This window comes from Aythya ferina, assembly GCF_964211825.1.
Source record: "Aythya ferina genome assembly, chromosome: 19".
NCBI lineage: Eukaryota > Metazoa > Chordata > Aves > Anseriformes > Anatidae > Aythya > Aythya ferina.
In genome coordinates this window covers 26,647-43,352 of record NC_140309.1, presented here as the reverse complement: position 1 = coordinate 43,352, position 16,706 = coordinate 26,647, and the positions used below count along the sequence as shown (strand labels likewise).

At 41.9% G+C, this 16,706-nt stretch overlaps 1 pseudogene across 1 annotated transcript; it reads left to right on the top strand.

Annotated features, from left to right (window-relative positions):
- Positions 1-5,834: 5,834 nt before the first annotated feature.
- LOC311421509 (ubiquitin carboxyl-terminal hydrolase 42-like) lies at positions 5,835-14,590 on the top strand (annotated as a pseudogene). The gene is made up of 15 exons: positions 5,835-6,063; positions 6,802-7,002; positions 7,591-7,701; positions 7,858-7,960; positions 8,165-8,232; positions 8,389-8,459; positions 8,991-9,073; positions 9,992-10,103; positions 10,481-10,621; positions 10,816-10,916; positions 11,380-11,521; positions 12,202-12,483; positions 13,282-13,370; positions 13,905-14,059; positions 14,132-14,590. The product of its transcript is annotated as a ubiquitin carboxyl-terminal hydrolase 42-like (transcript).
- Positions 14,591-16,706: the final 2,116 nt, after the last annotated feature.

The following is a 16,706-nucleotide window of genomic DNA, read 5'->3' as shown; positions in this document are numbered from 1 at the left end:
ACACCTTCCTGTTTTTTTCACTTTAAAAACGTTAAATGCACGTGAAATTATTTCGGGGTGTTTTCACATGCAAAGCCTAATGCAGTGCATGCAAGCCCTGTCATCTTCTTCCTCTAGTAGTGTCGCATTAAGGGGTGTAGCCGATTGACCGTCACGGGTCCCGTCAGATTCAGGGTGCTGAACTATCACGGTCACGGACTCACCAACAACGCAGTACGGCCTCGCTCTAGTCGCATTCAAGGAGAACTCTCACAGCTAGGAAGAATGCAATTAAGTGCAATTTCTTACGGCGACAGGTACACAGGTTCTTTGGATTGTCAGTGATAAATTCACTGTCTGCAAAAGCAAGCTAGCATGCATGAAATGCACAGGCACACAGCCTAGGTATTAAGACACTAAAAAGCATCAAAACTCTACAGATTTCTAAGATTCCACAGAGACGCCTGGTATAAGCAAGCGTTCAGATCTTACCCCACGGCGTCCCAATGGAGTGGGGGTGGGGGAGTGAGAGGCTCAGCCTGTCGAGTGATGTCAGAAGGAATCCTTCCTGATAGTATCTTCCCTAACATCCCCTTTCTCTTAAAGCAATTGATATTATTTTCTATCTTTAAGGTGGAGCTTGAGTGACTCTAGTCATGCATATCTTGGTTGTGCTTGGTAGAAATGATCTCACTTGCGTTTAAAGGTACAGGCTCTGAGAAATTCCGAGGGCGTGCTCAGTGAGGGGTGGTTGCACCTTGGAGGCGGGTAGCTTTTGGGATGGAGGTGTGCTTATGATGCCTAGTCGCTTAAGGCGATTACTCCACAAGTAGTAACTTAGTGTTGATTTAACTACAGCATATCTAAAACATAAGAAGGATGTTAGTATGGAAGAAGCCGATGAAACCAGTCCTTAAATCTTACTACTTATTGTGCGTGAGCAGACTGGCGTGAGTTTTAGCTATACTGGCAAATATCAAACCACACCTGTGTCGTCCCAGAGCTGGGAAAAAAAAAAAAAAAAAAAAAAAAAACAAGGAAATGTTGAAGCAAATAGGGAGGCCTGTAGCTTGTGCAGTCTTTTAGCTGAGAAAATAAAGAAGGAGAGAGACAGGTAGCCTTGAGCTAGCAGAAGCAAGGAAGAGAAGGGCTAAAAGGGAAAAAACAGGAAGGAGAACACCAGCTCCAGACTGACCTATAGTAACCTTTTTCTCATTAAGGGTCATTAGCACATTAAAAATCACACCTGTCAAAATGCTAATCTATGCTAATGTGGGATTCGGTGTGTGTCCCCCCTCTCCTGTTCCCCCTCCCCCCCGGTATTCCTCTGTAATGCACAAGCTCAGTGGAGATAAGTTAGGTGAGCTGTAATAACCAATCCAAAGGAGCCAAAGAGAGAGTTTTCACAAGTTTCCTGTGTATAAATGACGGCGATTTGAGTCAGAGGTGTGCTTGCTTTGCGAAAGATTGCCTAGTACCTGACTCTGCAGAGTTCTATAAGTAATTATATAATTAAAAGACCTTCATGTGCATTCCGACTCTGGGTGCTTATTGGCGTGGTGCACTCTGCACGAACCTGCAGACAACATCTGTACTCAGTGTCATGCCTACAGACAACCCTTTACTGTTGGGACCTGCATATTTTTCTGTGCATTCAACACAACCCCTTTGGCACAACTAGTTAACCACGTAGCTGCCAGTCCACCACTCAGTTGCACTTGTGAAGAGGAAAAGCTATTTCCATCTACTGTAGGAGCACATCCTCTAAATGCAAGCTTCACTCACCTGGTCATTTACTGCAGGACAAGATTTGAAAACTGTTGTTGAGTTCTGGGTTTCCTGCTTACAGGAAAAATTAAGTGCTAGATCACCCTCTACTCCGCTTTGTCTGCTGCATTTAATGGAGATTAAACTGATTTCGTTTGCTCCTCCGTTTATGGACAATGAGCTGAAGGAACAGGTACAGCACATTAGCCTGGAATGCCTTCCCTCCCAACCAAAGTAAACTGGAGCTGTAACTAACACAAGCAAAAGCAAGGCTTCTGTGTTTTCAGCTGAATAAAGTTCCAACAAAATCATCCTCTGGGATTTGAAGCTTACTTCACATGACATGCCAACGACTCTTTTCCCTCTATTGTAAAGCGGATCCCTGCTGTTAGTTGCTCTAGAAGCAAAGGAATCGTCGGTTTGGTTACCAAATAGCCGCTTCTGCAAACGAGAAGTGTTGTGCTCTCTCTTCCCTTTGAATGACTCCACACTTCTCATCAGCTACTGGATTGCTGACCTAGAATCAGAGAACATCCCAAGGTGGAAAGGACTCCCAATAATCACCAAGTCCAACTCGTGGCTCCACACAGGACCACCCCAAAGTGAGACCCGATGTCTGAGAGCATTGTTCAACACTTGTTGACCTCCGTCAGGCTCGGTGCCATGAGCAGTGCCCTGGGCAGCTGTCTCAGTAGCCAGCCACCCCCTCAGCGCAGCACCTGAGGCGCACGGGGCTCGGTGGGGCGGCCCGGGAGGGGAGGACGGCAGGGCGAAGTGGCAGCTCCCTCAGAGCCGTCTCCCCGCCGCCTCGGCCGCATGCCGTGGCTTTTTCGTGTCGGGGCTTTTTCATGTCGTGCCCTCAGGCTCTCACCGTGGGTGAGATGCTGCTCCCCAGCGCGGACCCCTTGCGCGCGGGGCCTGCCCGCGGCGGCGGCGGGAGGGAAACCCCAACCCCAAAGCCCTCCCGGCAGGGAGAGCTCGGGGTGAGGGCCGATCCGGCACCGACAGTAAACACACGCCGGAGGAAACGCTCTGGTTTTAGCCATGAGCAGCGCGGCCAGGTTCAAAAGGCGTCACGCTGGAGCTCCGAGTTCGGCGGCGTTCCGAGGCCGTTGTGGCGGTTGTGGAGACGGCCCCGGCTGAGGTGGCTGCTGCTGTCGCTGCTGTCCCCTCTGTCCCTGCTGTTGCCGCTGTTGCCGCTGTTCCCGGACCTTGGAGACCCCCGGCGGCTCCCTGTGCCAGGCCCTGTGGCCCCGGGGAGCTGCCCGCCGCCTCGTCGGCCAGCCCGGCAGCAATCCTGCCAGCACAGAATAGCCCACTGCGTTTCAGGGTAAAGTGACGATTAATTTCTATTTCCTGGCCTGGGTGCTGCTTTCTTCTTTAAGGAAGCTTCAAGGTTAAAGGTTCAACTCAGTTATGTCAGGGTTCAACTCCGTTTCGTGAAGGGGCTCTTGTACGAAAGCTTAAGCTGGGTTTGACTCTCTGCTAAGCGGAGGCCAAACGTGGACCTACTGAGAAGCAGGTCCTAAGTGATAACATTTTCTAAAGAGACTGCTAAACACATCTGAAGAGTGCTGCTGCAGAACTCTGAATGGGGGGATAGCAACTGTCTTAACTGATCTGGAATCTTGAATTTACTTTTCAATGGACAAGAGGTGTGTCTCTCAAGGCAAACAAAGAGAGGAGTAACACCCTCTCTTGTCACTCATGTCAACATAAATTTATGCTCAGAGCGTAGGTGTAGGAACAGCATCGGTATGCATATGGAACATCGGGAGAGGAAGCTCTATCGGTATTTACAGTTTTTCTACTACCTTGTCAGAGAGACGTCATCTCCAAATGAGAAATGGATGTATTTTGAAACAGTGGTGGTGGATCGGATTTCTTCTTTCTAGTGTTAATATTTGCTCTTGAATCGTACTTAATACCTGGTAACACCTCAATCAGTTGTCAAAAATAAACTTAAAAATGTGTAAGGCTTATCTCATTGGTCAGTATAAAGATCAAGGTCTTCCCTTCCCTTCCCTTCCCTTCCCTTCCCTTCCCTTCCCTTCCCTTCCCTTCCCTTCCCTTCCCTTCCCTTCCCTTCCCTTCCCTTCCCTTCCCTTCCCTTCCCTTCCCTTCCCTTCCCTTCCCTTCCCTTCCCTTCCCTTCCCTTCCCTTCCCTTCCCTTCCCTTCCCTTCCCTTCCCTTCCCTTCCCTTCCCTTCCCTTCCCTTCCCTTCCCTTCCCTTCCCTTCCCTTCCCTTCCCTTCCCTTCCCTTCCCTTCCCCCCCAGTATTGTTTTTCTGTTCTCCTTCTCACTGCAGTCTTGATTTTGTTTCTTGTCCCTTAAGTATGTTTCCAATGTGTTGCTGAAACATTTTCCCTTTCAATCCTACAAAAGGAGCTGTCACTGGTGAAGATCAGAGCTTATCCCTGAGCCCAGGCGCTGTCACTTTAGTCTTCCAATCAGACAAGGACGACTTCATTTCTCATGTAAATGCATTTTTCAGGTTTGCGTATTGTTTTTTCAGGAATGGAAAGTGTGTATAGAATGGATTTAAAATCAATTTTAAATGTAAAACGTCAAGGCAAAAAAAGTTCTAATTACAACCTCTGCACACAATTTGCCAGCTGTGGGACTAGGAGTTTTCTTATTTACTGTGTTTTGTTTAACGTGTCTGAAGTTTAATGGACAGCAATCAAGGCGTGCTAGAAATCTGAAAGCACTTTATGCTTTGTTCTCTCCGTCATTTTGGTATAACAAACTAGCTTATGTTTTAAACCCTCCATGAGGTTAGTGGTTTCCCTAAAGGTAACAAGTCCCTGTGTGCTACAGTAAGACAGTAACAAAACATGAAGTATAGAAGTTCATCCTGTCATTATTCAGCTTCTGCCTATGGACACACAGCTATGCTTATTTAAAGCGGTATCACCTTGAAACCTAATCAGCATTTTAAAAAGGACTTTGTAGCAGTTATTGGCTTTTGTCCTGGAGGGCTGAGGTTTGTTTTGTTTTGTTTTACATTCAGCATTTCCGTTTCTAGCTTACATTCCCCTGTTGTTTTGCATGAGGAAAACGTGCAGCTTTACAAAGTAGAACGGAAAGAGCTGCTTTTTAGTCTAACTTTTCAGTTTGTTGTAGGAGTTTTAAATGTGGTAGGAGTAAAACAGCAGAAGTACTGCTGCCAAAGTTATATTCAAACTCGTCTTTCTTGGAGAAGCAGAAGAAGCCCAGGGAGAAATAAATTTGCAAACATGCTCTTCATGCTCTCCTTTCCCAAGATTTCTCTGAGATATAGCCCATCCTCTGTGGGTTTTGAGGTATATGGCTCCCAGGAGTGAAAAGGAGGGCCAAACATCTCTCCTCTTGGATCTCAACATGCTAGGGCTTTAGTGTACTGCCACTTACGGCTCCGCTTTTTCACCTGGAAAAAGCGACCACATGATGTAGACTGAGGAGCCCTCAGAAATTAACTTGCTATCACCAAGTGACGCCCATGAAAGGTGTATTTAAAAGCTAGGCTCATTATAGAATCATAACAAACCCCTCATGACTGGTGCAGTAGACAGTGAGGTAGAGGGCGAGCCCTGGAAAGACAGAAGAAAAGTAGCAGTGAGTTCTGGGTACCTTTGTGCAGACGAAACAGAAAAACGCAGGCAGTGAAGTAATAGTGTTCCGTTACTCATGTCAGCAATAGATAATTGCAACAATTATCTATTAGATCATAGGTACTAATTAACAGATAATTGCGCAACTCCGGAAATCAATAAATAACTGATTCCCCTCAGAGAATGTCTTCTACATTTTTATATTAAAAAGACTCCAGAGTTGTAATGGATTAAAATCCTACGGAAGGGAAAGAAATGGCATCAGCCACTAGTTCTGCAGAAGCTAGAAGTAATACTGATAGAGTTTAGATGGAAATTTTCACTTTGTGTGTTTAGTTTGGGGATTCTTTTTAAATCATTCATACCAGCGATTTAGTTCTTAAGGCTGTTTCTTTGAGATTAAGTGACAGGACTTCTGCTACTCTTTTCTTCTTGGAATGCTTCTTGATATTCTTACGTCAACCAGAACTTCTGTCTCTGTCGCAGATGTGAACAATGACCGTAGCTAAGAAGCCCAAATCTTCAAAGCCTAAAAAGCCCTCTTCAAGGCGGTCTGGCAAATCCAAGAAACCAAGTACTAAAATACTGATGTCACGCACCGCCAACTGGGGCCGGATAGTGCCTGCAGAAGATTCAAGCCAAGTCTCTGTGGCCCAAGGACGTGGAGGTGCTATTTACTGTAGATCATCTGAAAAATCTAAGGCTTTTGCCCCAAGAGATCTAAGTAAGTGTGCGTTTTATCCTGCCTCCATTTTCTTCAAAGCAAAAGTAGAAAATGCAGTTCTTACTTGTTGCACTGATAGAGAAGGGGACTACTGTGAACAAAGACTTGAAAAGCGAATCCCCTAAGGCAACTGAAGTGACTGATGTTACAGAAATTAATTTTGATATATTTACAGTCAACAGAGAAATATGGGGAGCTTTTTGTAATGCACAGATTCCTCCATGTCTTTTCTGTTTTGCAAAGAAAAGTGTTTGATGGTTGCTATTCACAGCTTCCATTCTTCACAGGTTTTTTGAATGATAACATTGCTCAGGAAAAAATCTGGTATCTGTAGGGGTACCGTCATTCCTAGTTCCTAGTTTTTACGTGTTTACCGTATAATTTCAAGTCTAAGTTTGTGGTTTAAGTTATAATAAGGAAAAAAACAGTAGTTGAGTTAATCAGGTTAAAGATTATAGATGGAGAGGAACTTGGCATTAGGTGCTACAAACAGAATGGCAGTTAGCCTTGCCTTAGAAAAATTAAAATGGTTGACTAAAGTTGTTTGTTTTTTTTTCCCCAAAACATTGTGTTGACCAGCCAATTTGAATTTGGTGGTATTAAAGCTGTCTGCAATAAGTTTTTCTGGTTTGGATTGTAGCTAGCTCCTCTAGGTGCTCCTGCAGAATAGTATTTTTTTAAATACCTTTCTTAGAAACAAACAAACAAGATCTCTTTTTAAATTTAACTTTCTTGCAGTCGTTAATGATGGAATTGCTCCACCACAGAGCATTCTTTTTCCACCTGAGAAGATTTGTATGGATTGGCGAGAAACACAAAGTGTTGGAGTTGGCCTGTACAATCTTGGCAACACATGTTTTCTTAATGCTACTCTACAGTGTTTGACCTACACACCCCCACTTGCCAATTACATGCTTTCTCTTGAGCACAGCCAGTCATGTGAGTACTTTCTAACAGTATTTTGAATCTGTTGGATAGCTCTGAAGGTGAAAGAACAGCAGTGATTCTGTGAGATAAGCTTATTTGCCTGATTTTACCTGTAGAAGCTGGCTTTGAGCACCGTATTAGCAGTGGGCTCCGAATAGCATATGGAGTGCAATTAATGCACCATGTTTTATTTATTTAGTTATTTGTTTGTTTGTTTGTTTGTTTATTAAAGGATCATTTATTGCTTCATGGGAATAATGAAGTGCATTGGACAGTAATGCATTTAGTAGTAATTTTGGAGAGTAATACATTTTGCAGCCTGTGGAGTTCACATTCCTGTCAGCCTTTACAACTGCGACTTTGCAGTAGTCTTTTAGATTTCTCATCACAAAATGCATTTGAATACAGGCTTAGTGGATATTTTTCTTCTGTAAAGTTGTGTGAAATGAAATGTTACAAGACTGTTGGGACATTGGCATCTTGGGAGAATAGAATGTAGCAAGGAGAGTGGATATTGTATCTGTAGTTTAAATTGTACTTAGATGTTTGTAGTTATGGATATTTCGCTGGACTGGGATGCTTTGTTCTTTCACTCTTCAGGTCGTGAACAAGATTTTTGCATGATGTGCACGATGGAGACTCACATTAACCAGGCCCTGCGTTGCACTGTTGATGCCATCAAGCCTACGCATGTTATCAGTAATCTCAGTCGTAAGTGGCTTCAGATGTGTTTCTTTTCGATAGCTTGTAATCTTCAAATAATTATTTGATGTGTATAAGTGGTTTTAACACTCAAATGAAGAGAGATTTTAGAAATACAAGATTGATTTCATTTTTAAATGGGGTCAATACTATCATCTTATTTAGGAATAGGATAACATTTCCATTTTGGCAGTCAAGAAGACGCACACGAGTTCTTGCGCTATACTGTTGATGCTATGCAGGAAGCGTGCTTGAACGGAAGCACCAAGTAAGCATAAACAAGTTCACTTTCATACATTCTCTAGCACCTTCTAGTCCTTTATTTACTCTCAGAAATGATCTCTAGCACTTTTTAGTGCCTTATTTACTATCAGCAACGAAAGTCTACATCATCCTTGGTTTTCATCAAACTCTTTGAAGAGTTAACTCTGTGCCTTAAATCTTCTGAGGTCTGATTATAATTTATTTCCAGATTGGACAGATCTTCTCAAGCTACCACCATCATTCATCAAATATTTGGAGGATTTCTAAGATCGAGAGGTACTTGAAAAAATATTCCTGTCCTTAGAACTGATCTGTGTCTTTTGTCGGTAGTAAAGCAGTCTGTAGTTTGTCTAAAGTAGTATCTGTCAACAACTTGAATTTGGACAGTTAGTCTCCTTCACATAATGTTAAGCATTTATATTTTGCTTCCAGTGAAGTGCTTGAATTGCAAAGCAGTTTCGGATACGTATGAGGCATTTCTTGATATCACTTTGGATATAAAGGTAAGATGTTTTCTAAATATAATTCATGATGTTTAAGTACATGCATAACTTTCTAAATTAAACTTGTTTAACTTAAAAAAACAAACCACATATAATGTTAAAACATAAGAGCTTGGTGGTGCTAAGGAAGTGGATTGGACTTTGTCCTTCCGTGGAACCCATGTAAATAGTCTCCACATTTGCATTGGGTTTAAGGGGAAGGAATTCTCCTTCTGCAAAAATGATAATGCTGTCATACTTCTTTGTTGTTCTACCTCAATATACATCTAATTGTTAGACTGATGAATTTGTCCCCAGTATTGATGACAAAGCACACTATAGATGCTGTCTAGGCTACTGGAAAAGTATTTGTTCCAAAGTCAAATGCCTTCCAGGTGAGGTCAATGCTGAGCATGCTCTTTCTGCCTCCTTCTTCACAGTGCTCCTAGTAGATCGCTTGAGTATGTTAGTAAGATTCTCTTATAAACTACTAGTATGTCTCTGGAATTTTGAATTACGGTGACTTTACGCTCTTCTTTCTCGCTGCTCTAGGCGGTTTCGTCTGTTAGCAGAGCTCTGGAACTCTTTGTGAAACCTGAAGAGCTGGATGGAGAGAATTGCTATAAATGTAGCGAGTAAGATTTTGACGGATTAGGTCTTAATCCTAGATGTCAGTTTTCTATGTTGCATGACTCTGTTGGACTACCTCTAAACTTTGGATCTACTTACAAGTTTTGTGGAAGTTTATAAAAGACTTGGATTTTTGTTTCTTTGGAGGGGGGAAGTCTTGTTCATAGGCATTCCCTATGGGTTTGCAATTCTCTGGCTTGTATTTTGCCATCAGAATTCAAAAAGAGCTACTTTTGTTCTTTCTATTTATTAGCTCTCAACAGTACTTTTCTTGATGTAAACTGCCCAGTTTCCGTTGTTCTCTGGGCTAGTGGCTAATTTTCACTGCTTACGCCGTAGGTCCTACCTTGGAGCGGGCAATGTGTCAAACTGAACTATTTTGTTTCAAAGGATGGCAGATGGTTTCAGTGTCTTTCCAGACAAGCTCAGTACATGAAGACTTCCTACTGTTAAATGTCTCCCTCCTGTAGAATGACCATGTGCTTCTGTTGTATTTTTGATGTTGATAGTCGACCTATGTCGGAGATTATTTGCAATTTCTAGTCCTGGGGACCAAGTCTCTCTCGTTCCGCTTTCAGTATTTGTATTTCCCTTGAAAGCTGAAAGAATGTTTCCAGGATTGGAGTTCAAATAGCCACTTTTGTAGACCAAGAAATGGTACCTTGCCATCCAACCTGGTAATACCCTTTCGTGAGAGATTCCTGTTCCCGCTATGCTCTGAGTTGTTGGGAAAATTGACCTTCTTCTCTGTATTAACAAACCTGACACGCAGTGCATGGGTTTATGAAAAGAAAAAAGACCAACCTATTATGCAAGTAAATATCATTCAAATAGCATAGGCATGCGTGAGACATTAAAAGGAGTTTGTTTTGGGGGCGAAAAAAGAAGATGCCTTCAAACACTTATCTCTGCTTGTTTTTAAGGTGTAAAAAGATGGTTCCTGCGTCCAAGAGATTTACCATACACCGTTCTTCCCAGGTTCTCACAATATCACTGAAAAGATTTGCAGATTTCACAGGTGGAAAGATCAACAAGGTATATTTACCACTGTAATGCAACTATATCATTGTGTAATGGGACATCCCCCAAAGCTGAAAGTTGTTAATATTTTCAGACAATAATTGTAGACTAACGACTATGGCTTATTCTTTCTCTTAATATCAATAAAGTTCCCGCTTGACAAGAAGCATATGCTTTCCTCTGAGAAGGCTGATTCATCAGGAAACAGTTCTCTGCAACTTCTAGTCTTAACCATTGTTTATGGGAAGACTTATTTGTAGTGAATCAAGAAATATATTCTAGAAATATATTCTAGAAATAAATTCTAGTCTGTGTTTTTTGGAAGTGTTTTTCTCTGGCTAGTCCACGAAGTACTCTGGGATAATTTTTCTGTCTTCTTGGTGTCTCTTTAGGAGGTGAAATATCCGGAGTATTTGGACCTGAGAGCCTACATGTCGCAGTCAATGGGAGAACCACTGCTCTATGCCTTATATGCGGTGCTGGTACATCACGGTGTCAGCTGTCACTCAGGACACTATATATGCTATGTAAAGGTAGAAGTCAACAGCATTTCTAACAGGGTAAAGGTTGTGCTGGCAAACCAATTAAAGCATGACTAGCAGCTACTGTTTCTAGGGAAAAAGATTTCATTATATTTTTATTTGACGTGTGTGTATTTTGTTCCTATCCGTGATTTCATTTGGAAAACGTGCAATTCACCTAAAGAAATCGTTGTCTTTATTTGCAGGCTGGTAATGGACTTTGGTATCAGATGAATGATGCTAAAGTAGTGCGTACTGACATTAGAAGAGTTCTTGGTCAGCAAGCTTACATACTTTTTTATATCAGGTAATAACAAATCTTAAAATGTGTTCAGAAGAGATTTACTTTCCCGTTATTGATATTTTTCTGTTTTGCAAGTGTTTTTCTTGCTATCCGGGGAGAAGATTATTATTTGTCTAATTCAGTTCTGTCTAACCTGAAATTCTCTGTGTCATTTATTATCTTTTGTTGCTTGGCCTTAAACTGCAGCACTTGTGTAAATTGCTATCTATGTGTTATCTGTAGCTGGCTAATTTAGAGAAGGAGAGAAATGAAGGTCATCTGTGGTGTAAGAATGAATTATTGCTGTGCAAGTGATAGTCTTAGTAGGAAGACTGTTCTCTACTTTTCAGTTTGTAGTCTTGGCGAAGCCTTCTGTAGAGAAGGCTTCCATATCGTATGAGCTGTTCCTCTAAAATGATAGGATGGGATTTAATCCAAGAGTAGGCTGAAAGAAAAACTAAACTACGATCACTGCTCTTTTCTGAAGGCGCTATGATTTGACACTTGGAGAACGTGCGTTTTACTTGCCAGCACCATCTTATCCCTGTTCATTCCCTCCTGGTCAGCAGGGGGCTAATAGTAAGCAGGCTGGATTTCTGGGACCACGACTTCTTCCTCATATGATTAAGGTAATTCAGGGAAGCGGGAGGGCAGATAACGGCACCAAACTGCTAGTGGGTTTGGGGTTTGGTGTGGGGTTTTTTGTTTGGTTTTCGGCATCTTAGTTTTGTTTTCCTTCCCACGCTGCAGCTTTCTTCACAGCCCTCATGCTACAGCCAGAGTCATTCAAACAGTGGTTACTGCTAAATTGTGCAGCCATGCGACTCCATTACTTTATACCTCCAAGACAGCTTTCTAAAGCACAGAGAGCTACGCTCTTTGACAATTTAAGCAGAGTGTACTAATCCTCAAATCATTTAAAAGAGGACTTGTTTTTCCTATCCTCGTCACTTTAGCTAAGACAGGGAAAACTAATTGTCTTATTCCTGAGCACCAGAACAATTATTTCAGGCTTTTCAGGGTATGTTTAAAGGGAAAAATAAATATATTTGGGAATAGCAGCAGGTAATGTTAAGTTGCTTGGCTGGTTTTCAAAGATGATGTTAATTTGATACCAATCTGCAGTAAACCAAAACCAGGAATTGAATACGCTTATTGGACTTGCATTTATCCTTAAAGGGCAGTGTGTTTTTCTTTTTAGGCGTTAAGACCATTTGTAGAAACACTCAGTAGGAGAGTTTTGTGCTTCAAAATGTTACATGCAGTGTTTGCGTTAATCCATCTTGCAATTTCTTCTTTTTAAATACAGAATTCAAGCCGTTTAAATGGAAATGGATCCATAAAAGAGGACGCAAAGACCACTGGTGTCACCCTAAAAAGGCCATCTTCAGCACCACCAATGGCCTGTGTTCAAAACCAGGCAATTACCAGGCCTTCAATTACTGATACGTCAAGAAAACAGAAGATCACCATCAGTATTCACAATAAATTGCCTGCTCGTCAGACTGTGTCACAGCCTGACTGTCTTAGCAGTGCTGTGGAGGATGAAGATCTCTACCAGGCTGTTCCTTCATCCACAATTACAAATTCGGTAATGCAAATGAAGCAAATGCAAACAAACAAAAAAGTTTCTGATTAAATTTTTGTGGAGCCAACAGTGAATGAAAATCCTAAACTCAGCTCTGATAACACAGTCCCTTATGGTGCAGAATCTTCAGGAAAATCTGAGGAGGAGTCAAAGGGCTTATCTCAAAGGAATTGCAATGCAATGTCCTCTAATGGAATTTTGGTTGGAAAGGTAGTCCGTACATTGCAGCATTCCAACTCTTCCTGTCAGAATGCTGACAAAGGAAGATCCCAGCATGAGCTGCCAAAAACAGATTCACTAAATGGTGCTATTAGGTTAGTTAATGAATCTAAAGAAAACGGACTGAAACTTGATGATTCCACTTGCCGAGTTGAACCTGTTAAACCTTCTGAGATGTTCTTTTCTAAAACAAATGGATTGCTTGAAACATAGATTTGCTCCATCGAGAATTTCTCACCTACGATGTATCCGGAAGTGTTTATTGTGTTCCTAATTCAGGTGAAATACTGAGAAAACACAGCACAAATGTGATCGTAAGACTTTGTCATATTATCCCATTAGAATTTGCAGACCTGAGCTTACATTAGAACTTGTCAACTTAAGCTCAGCTGAGATAAAAATTCCTAATTTCATAAAGTAGATTTTGGGGGGTGAGTTGGGGTTATCTTTGAAGTGTAGATAATGCATACAACTCACAGCGGTCTTGCTTACCATTTAATGGATAAATTCTGACAAGACTAGTCCTCAGTACTACTACAAATAGTATTTTTTTGTCTGCTGACTTGTGCGTTTTAATTGCAGATGCCTGGAGCTATGCCTTCAGTCAATCGAGAAGTCATCACGGAGTCCCTCACAGCCAGCCAGCTGAACAGCTTGTCAGAGGAAATGAGGTAAAATGAGCACAGTCTTATTAAGACAAGACTTTATGGAAGTTCATTACAGTTTTATCTGTCTACTAATAGTACTTAATGGAAGGATTTAAATTAGTACAATTCCATACTGTGTGTCCAGTGTCACGAACAGAACTAATGATCGGCACTGAGCATATCACTCTGATGCAGGTTGGTGCCTCAAGGAGAACTTGTGTTCCTTTATAGAATGTTTTTCCGTTTTTCTCCACTGTCTGGAGAAACATTGGCTGTTCCCCACTCGCCCTTATGCCTTTTTTCTCAGAGCAGCAGGTGGAAGGAGACAGATGCGTTTGCTTTTTTAGTGCAATGGCTTCAGAAGCAAGAGGGGAAAAAACACTTTCTCTGGGAGCTGGAGAAGGTGTCCTAATCACAGGAGAGGTTTCTAAATGGCATATCTTTGCGAGCGTTCCTGTAGTCCGGAGGTTTTTGTTTGTTTGTTTGCCTTTGGAAGGTTTTACTCTTAATATTCACGTCCTTCAGCAGAAGTGAGAAATGGGTTTTTATTTTATGCAGTGTTGCGGAACCTCTGAAATCTCCTGGGAATGATGAATACCTTGCCCAGTACCAATGTGATGACCGTGGAGACAAGAAGAAACCAAGAAGATCAAAAGAACGTGACCTTATTTAAAAAGAAAATGTTTTGTACGGCAAAGAGTCTTGTGAGCCTGGTGAGAAATTGTGGCAAACTTCCTCTCTCAAGTCTGACACTGAATGTAGCTCTAAAAACCTTTCCTCCTTAGCTATTGCAGATAGACGCCAAGATACAAAGGACAAGACTAAAACCACTGAGAAAGAGCATTACCGAAGAAAGAGGGAACATGCTCCTAGTGAAGAGAAGGAGAGTCAAAAAGCAGGTCCTTCCAGCAAGAGGAGGTGTTCTCAGAGCGTGGAATTTGTTGAGCAAAAGAGTCACAAGCAGGAGTACTGGGAGGGAAGCAGGTACAGATCTTTCCCTCGTGAAAGAAACAGCCCTGAGAATGGCAGAAGAGCAGTCAAATATTCAAAGTACAGATCTGGCAGCGGAGGAAGATCAGAACAAGGTAGCAATAGGTACTACCGATCCAAAGGGGAAAGAAGTTGGAGCAGAGAAAGATACTATCGAGACGAAGCACGGAGATGGGAAAGATGTAGCTATTACAATGATTACTATTCACCTCATGCGACAGGAGACAGTAGAGAGAGAAAGTTCTCTCACGGCGATTCAGCCTTTGACAGATCGACTGCAACTTACTACAGCAGGTCACATAAGCATTATCGTTACAAAAGCGGATGGCCTCACGGTTCCCTCTTGAGAGAGGAAGATGTATGTCGCTTTAGCACACCCTGAGCAGACTTGCATCGTTGCTCGGTACCTCAGCAACATTCCGGAAGACATTCTCGTGAAAGACATGCGCTTCCACCTGTGTCAGCTCATTTGGAGAACTGTCGCCAGAAAAATGAAACAAAAGGAAACAGAAAAAGAAAATATACCCGTGCAGAAGGTAGTGAAAGTGAAATAGAAAGGAAAGACAGAAAGATAGAAAAGGAGCTTTTAGGTGGTGAAAAAAATGCAAAAATATCACAAGTTCTGGAAGAAAAAGAAGTCTAAGGATAAACATGGAGAGAAGGATTCCAAGTAAGCAAGGATTCCAGCATACTCCGCATTTTTTATCCTAATTCTTTTCTGGGTGCTTCTCATGTCTTCCTTTTTTTTTTTTTTTTTTTTTTTCCTGGTAGTTTCTAAGTTATTTAGATAGCATCAGCTGGCTGGGGATCATGTTGTTAGGTTGATCAGTGAAGATAGGAAAGCTCTTGCTGAATTGTGTCAGAGCACTAGCTTTGGACCACATAGTTCGAATCACATCCGTACACCATTCCAGATTAGGTTAAAAGATTTTTTCTGCTTGCACGTATTCCAGAGCTAGCCATTGTTAATGATCTGTGTACAAACCAGGACCTATGGTCCTTCAATCTGATGGCTTAAGTTTGCTGCATCTAAAGTAAGTTGCGTGTGCACAAAGCACCACAAAATAGCTGACATGCTGCAAATCATCACCTGTGGTAAAATAAATCAAGTTTCATATAGGCAACAAGTGCCACATCTTTTTTTCCCTTTTTAACTTGCATGTTTCTTTCAGACTTCATGATCTGTGTTTCTGTGCGCTTCACTTTGACAATGCCAATCGCAAGCGTAAGAAAAAGAAGAAAAAGGAGAAACACCAGGAAAGCGAAAGGCTCCTTGGAACACTTAGATCCTCGTTTCCAGAAGATAATGCGGGAGAAGAAGGAAGAATCCCATCCTCCAGATGGCTCTTCATGTCAGTAATGCAGAAGTGAGAGCAGTAAACAACCTTACAAGGAAGGGAAGACTTCCAGTGCAGGCGAAAGCAAGAAATACAGCTCCATCACATCCAACAACTATACTAAAGGTAAGCGGCCGCAGCGTGTTTGAGGAATTCCTTTTATATTAATCTCGAGATTATTTCAAACAGTCTTGAAGTGCTTGATGACTTAACAGTCTGCAGATTTATTATCAAATCAAAAAAAACCCCGACTTGGTAGACTATTTTTTTCCCAGTTTTGAATGACCACTAGGAAAGAAGGCCTGAAATAAAGAGGTTAAAGGCAAATGGTTTTCATCTGGTTTGATGATGAAGTGGCAAACAAGAGGAAGAGTTGCAAGCTCCCTTCTTAAATTCAGTCCAGCCAAGTAGGAAAAGTAAATGTGGACAGCTGTATCTTGGCAAAGAAGATAGTAGGGAGCAAGGAGGTTTAGCAGTCAAGATGGAAGGTGATGCCATGAGGCTTACAGGCTAGTAATGTTCTAATGAATCGCAGCCTTCCTAAAAAAAACCTGCCTGAATAATTCATGTGAATAACATACTACCTTCAGCTATTTCAGCTTCTTGCTGTACAGCTGAATGCCTTTTACGTAATGTTTGGAGAAGTAAAATCTCGGAAGAGGTTTTCATATCTTTTGCCCAGTTTGGATGATGAAGTAAATTGCCAGAGTCAGTAGATTCTGGCACTGACAAGTTTCTTCAAGCTTAAGAGCAAGTGCAATTGTTTCCAAGCATTTTTCTTTTCTGAGACAGGGAGCACCAGAAGTTGTCATCTTAAAATACGACATGGAGGGGAGGCTGGTTGTTCACACATTCTTGCCAACATTCATGCAATCTGTCCCATTATCAAGAACAAAATTAGGGACTGAACGGAGGTCTTTCAATTTCCAGTGTTGCAAAAATGGACTTTTTACGATACTAATGTCAAAAGAATCCTGAGTGTACTGGACTGGAAGTATCTCTTCTAGCTGAAAAATCAGGAAGAGCACAGAAG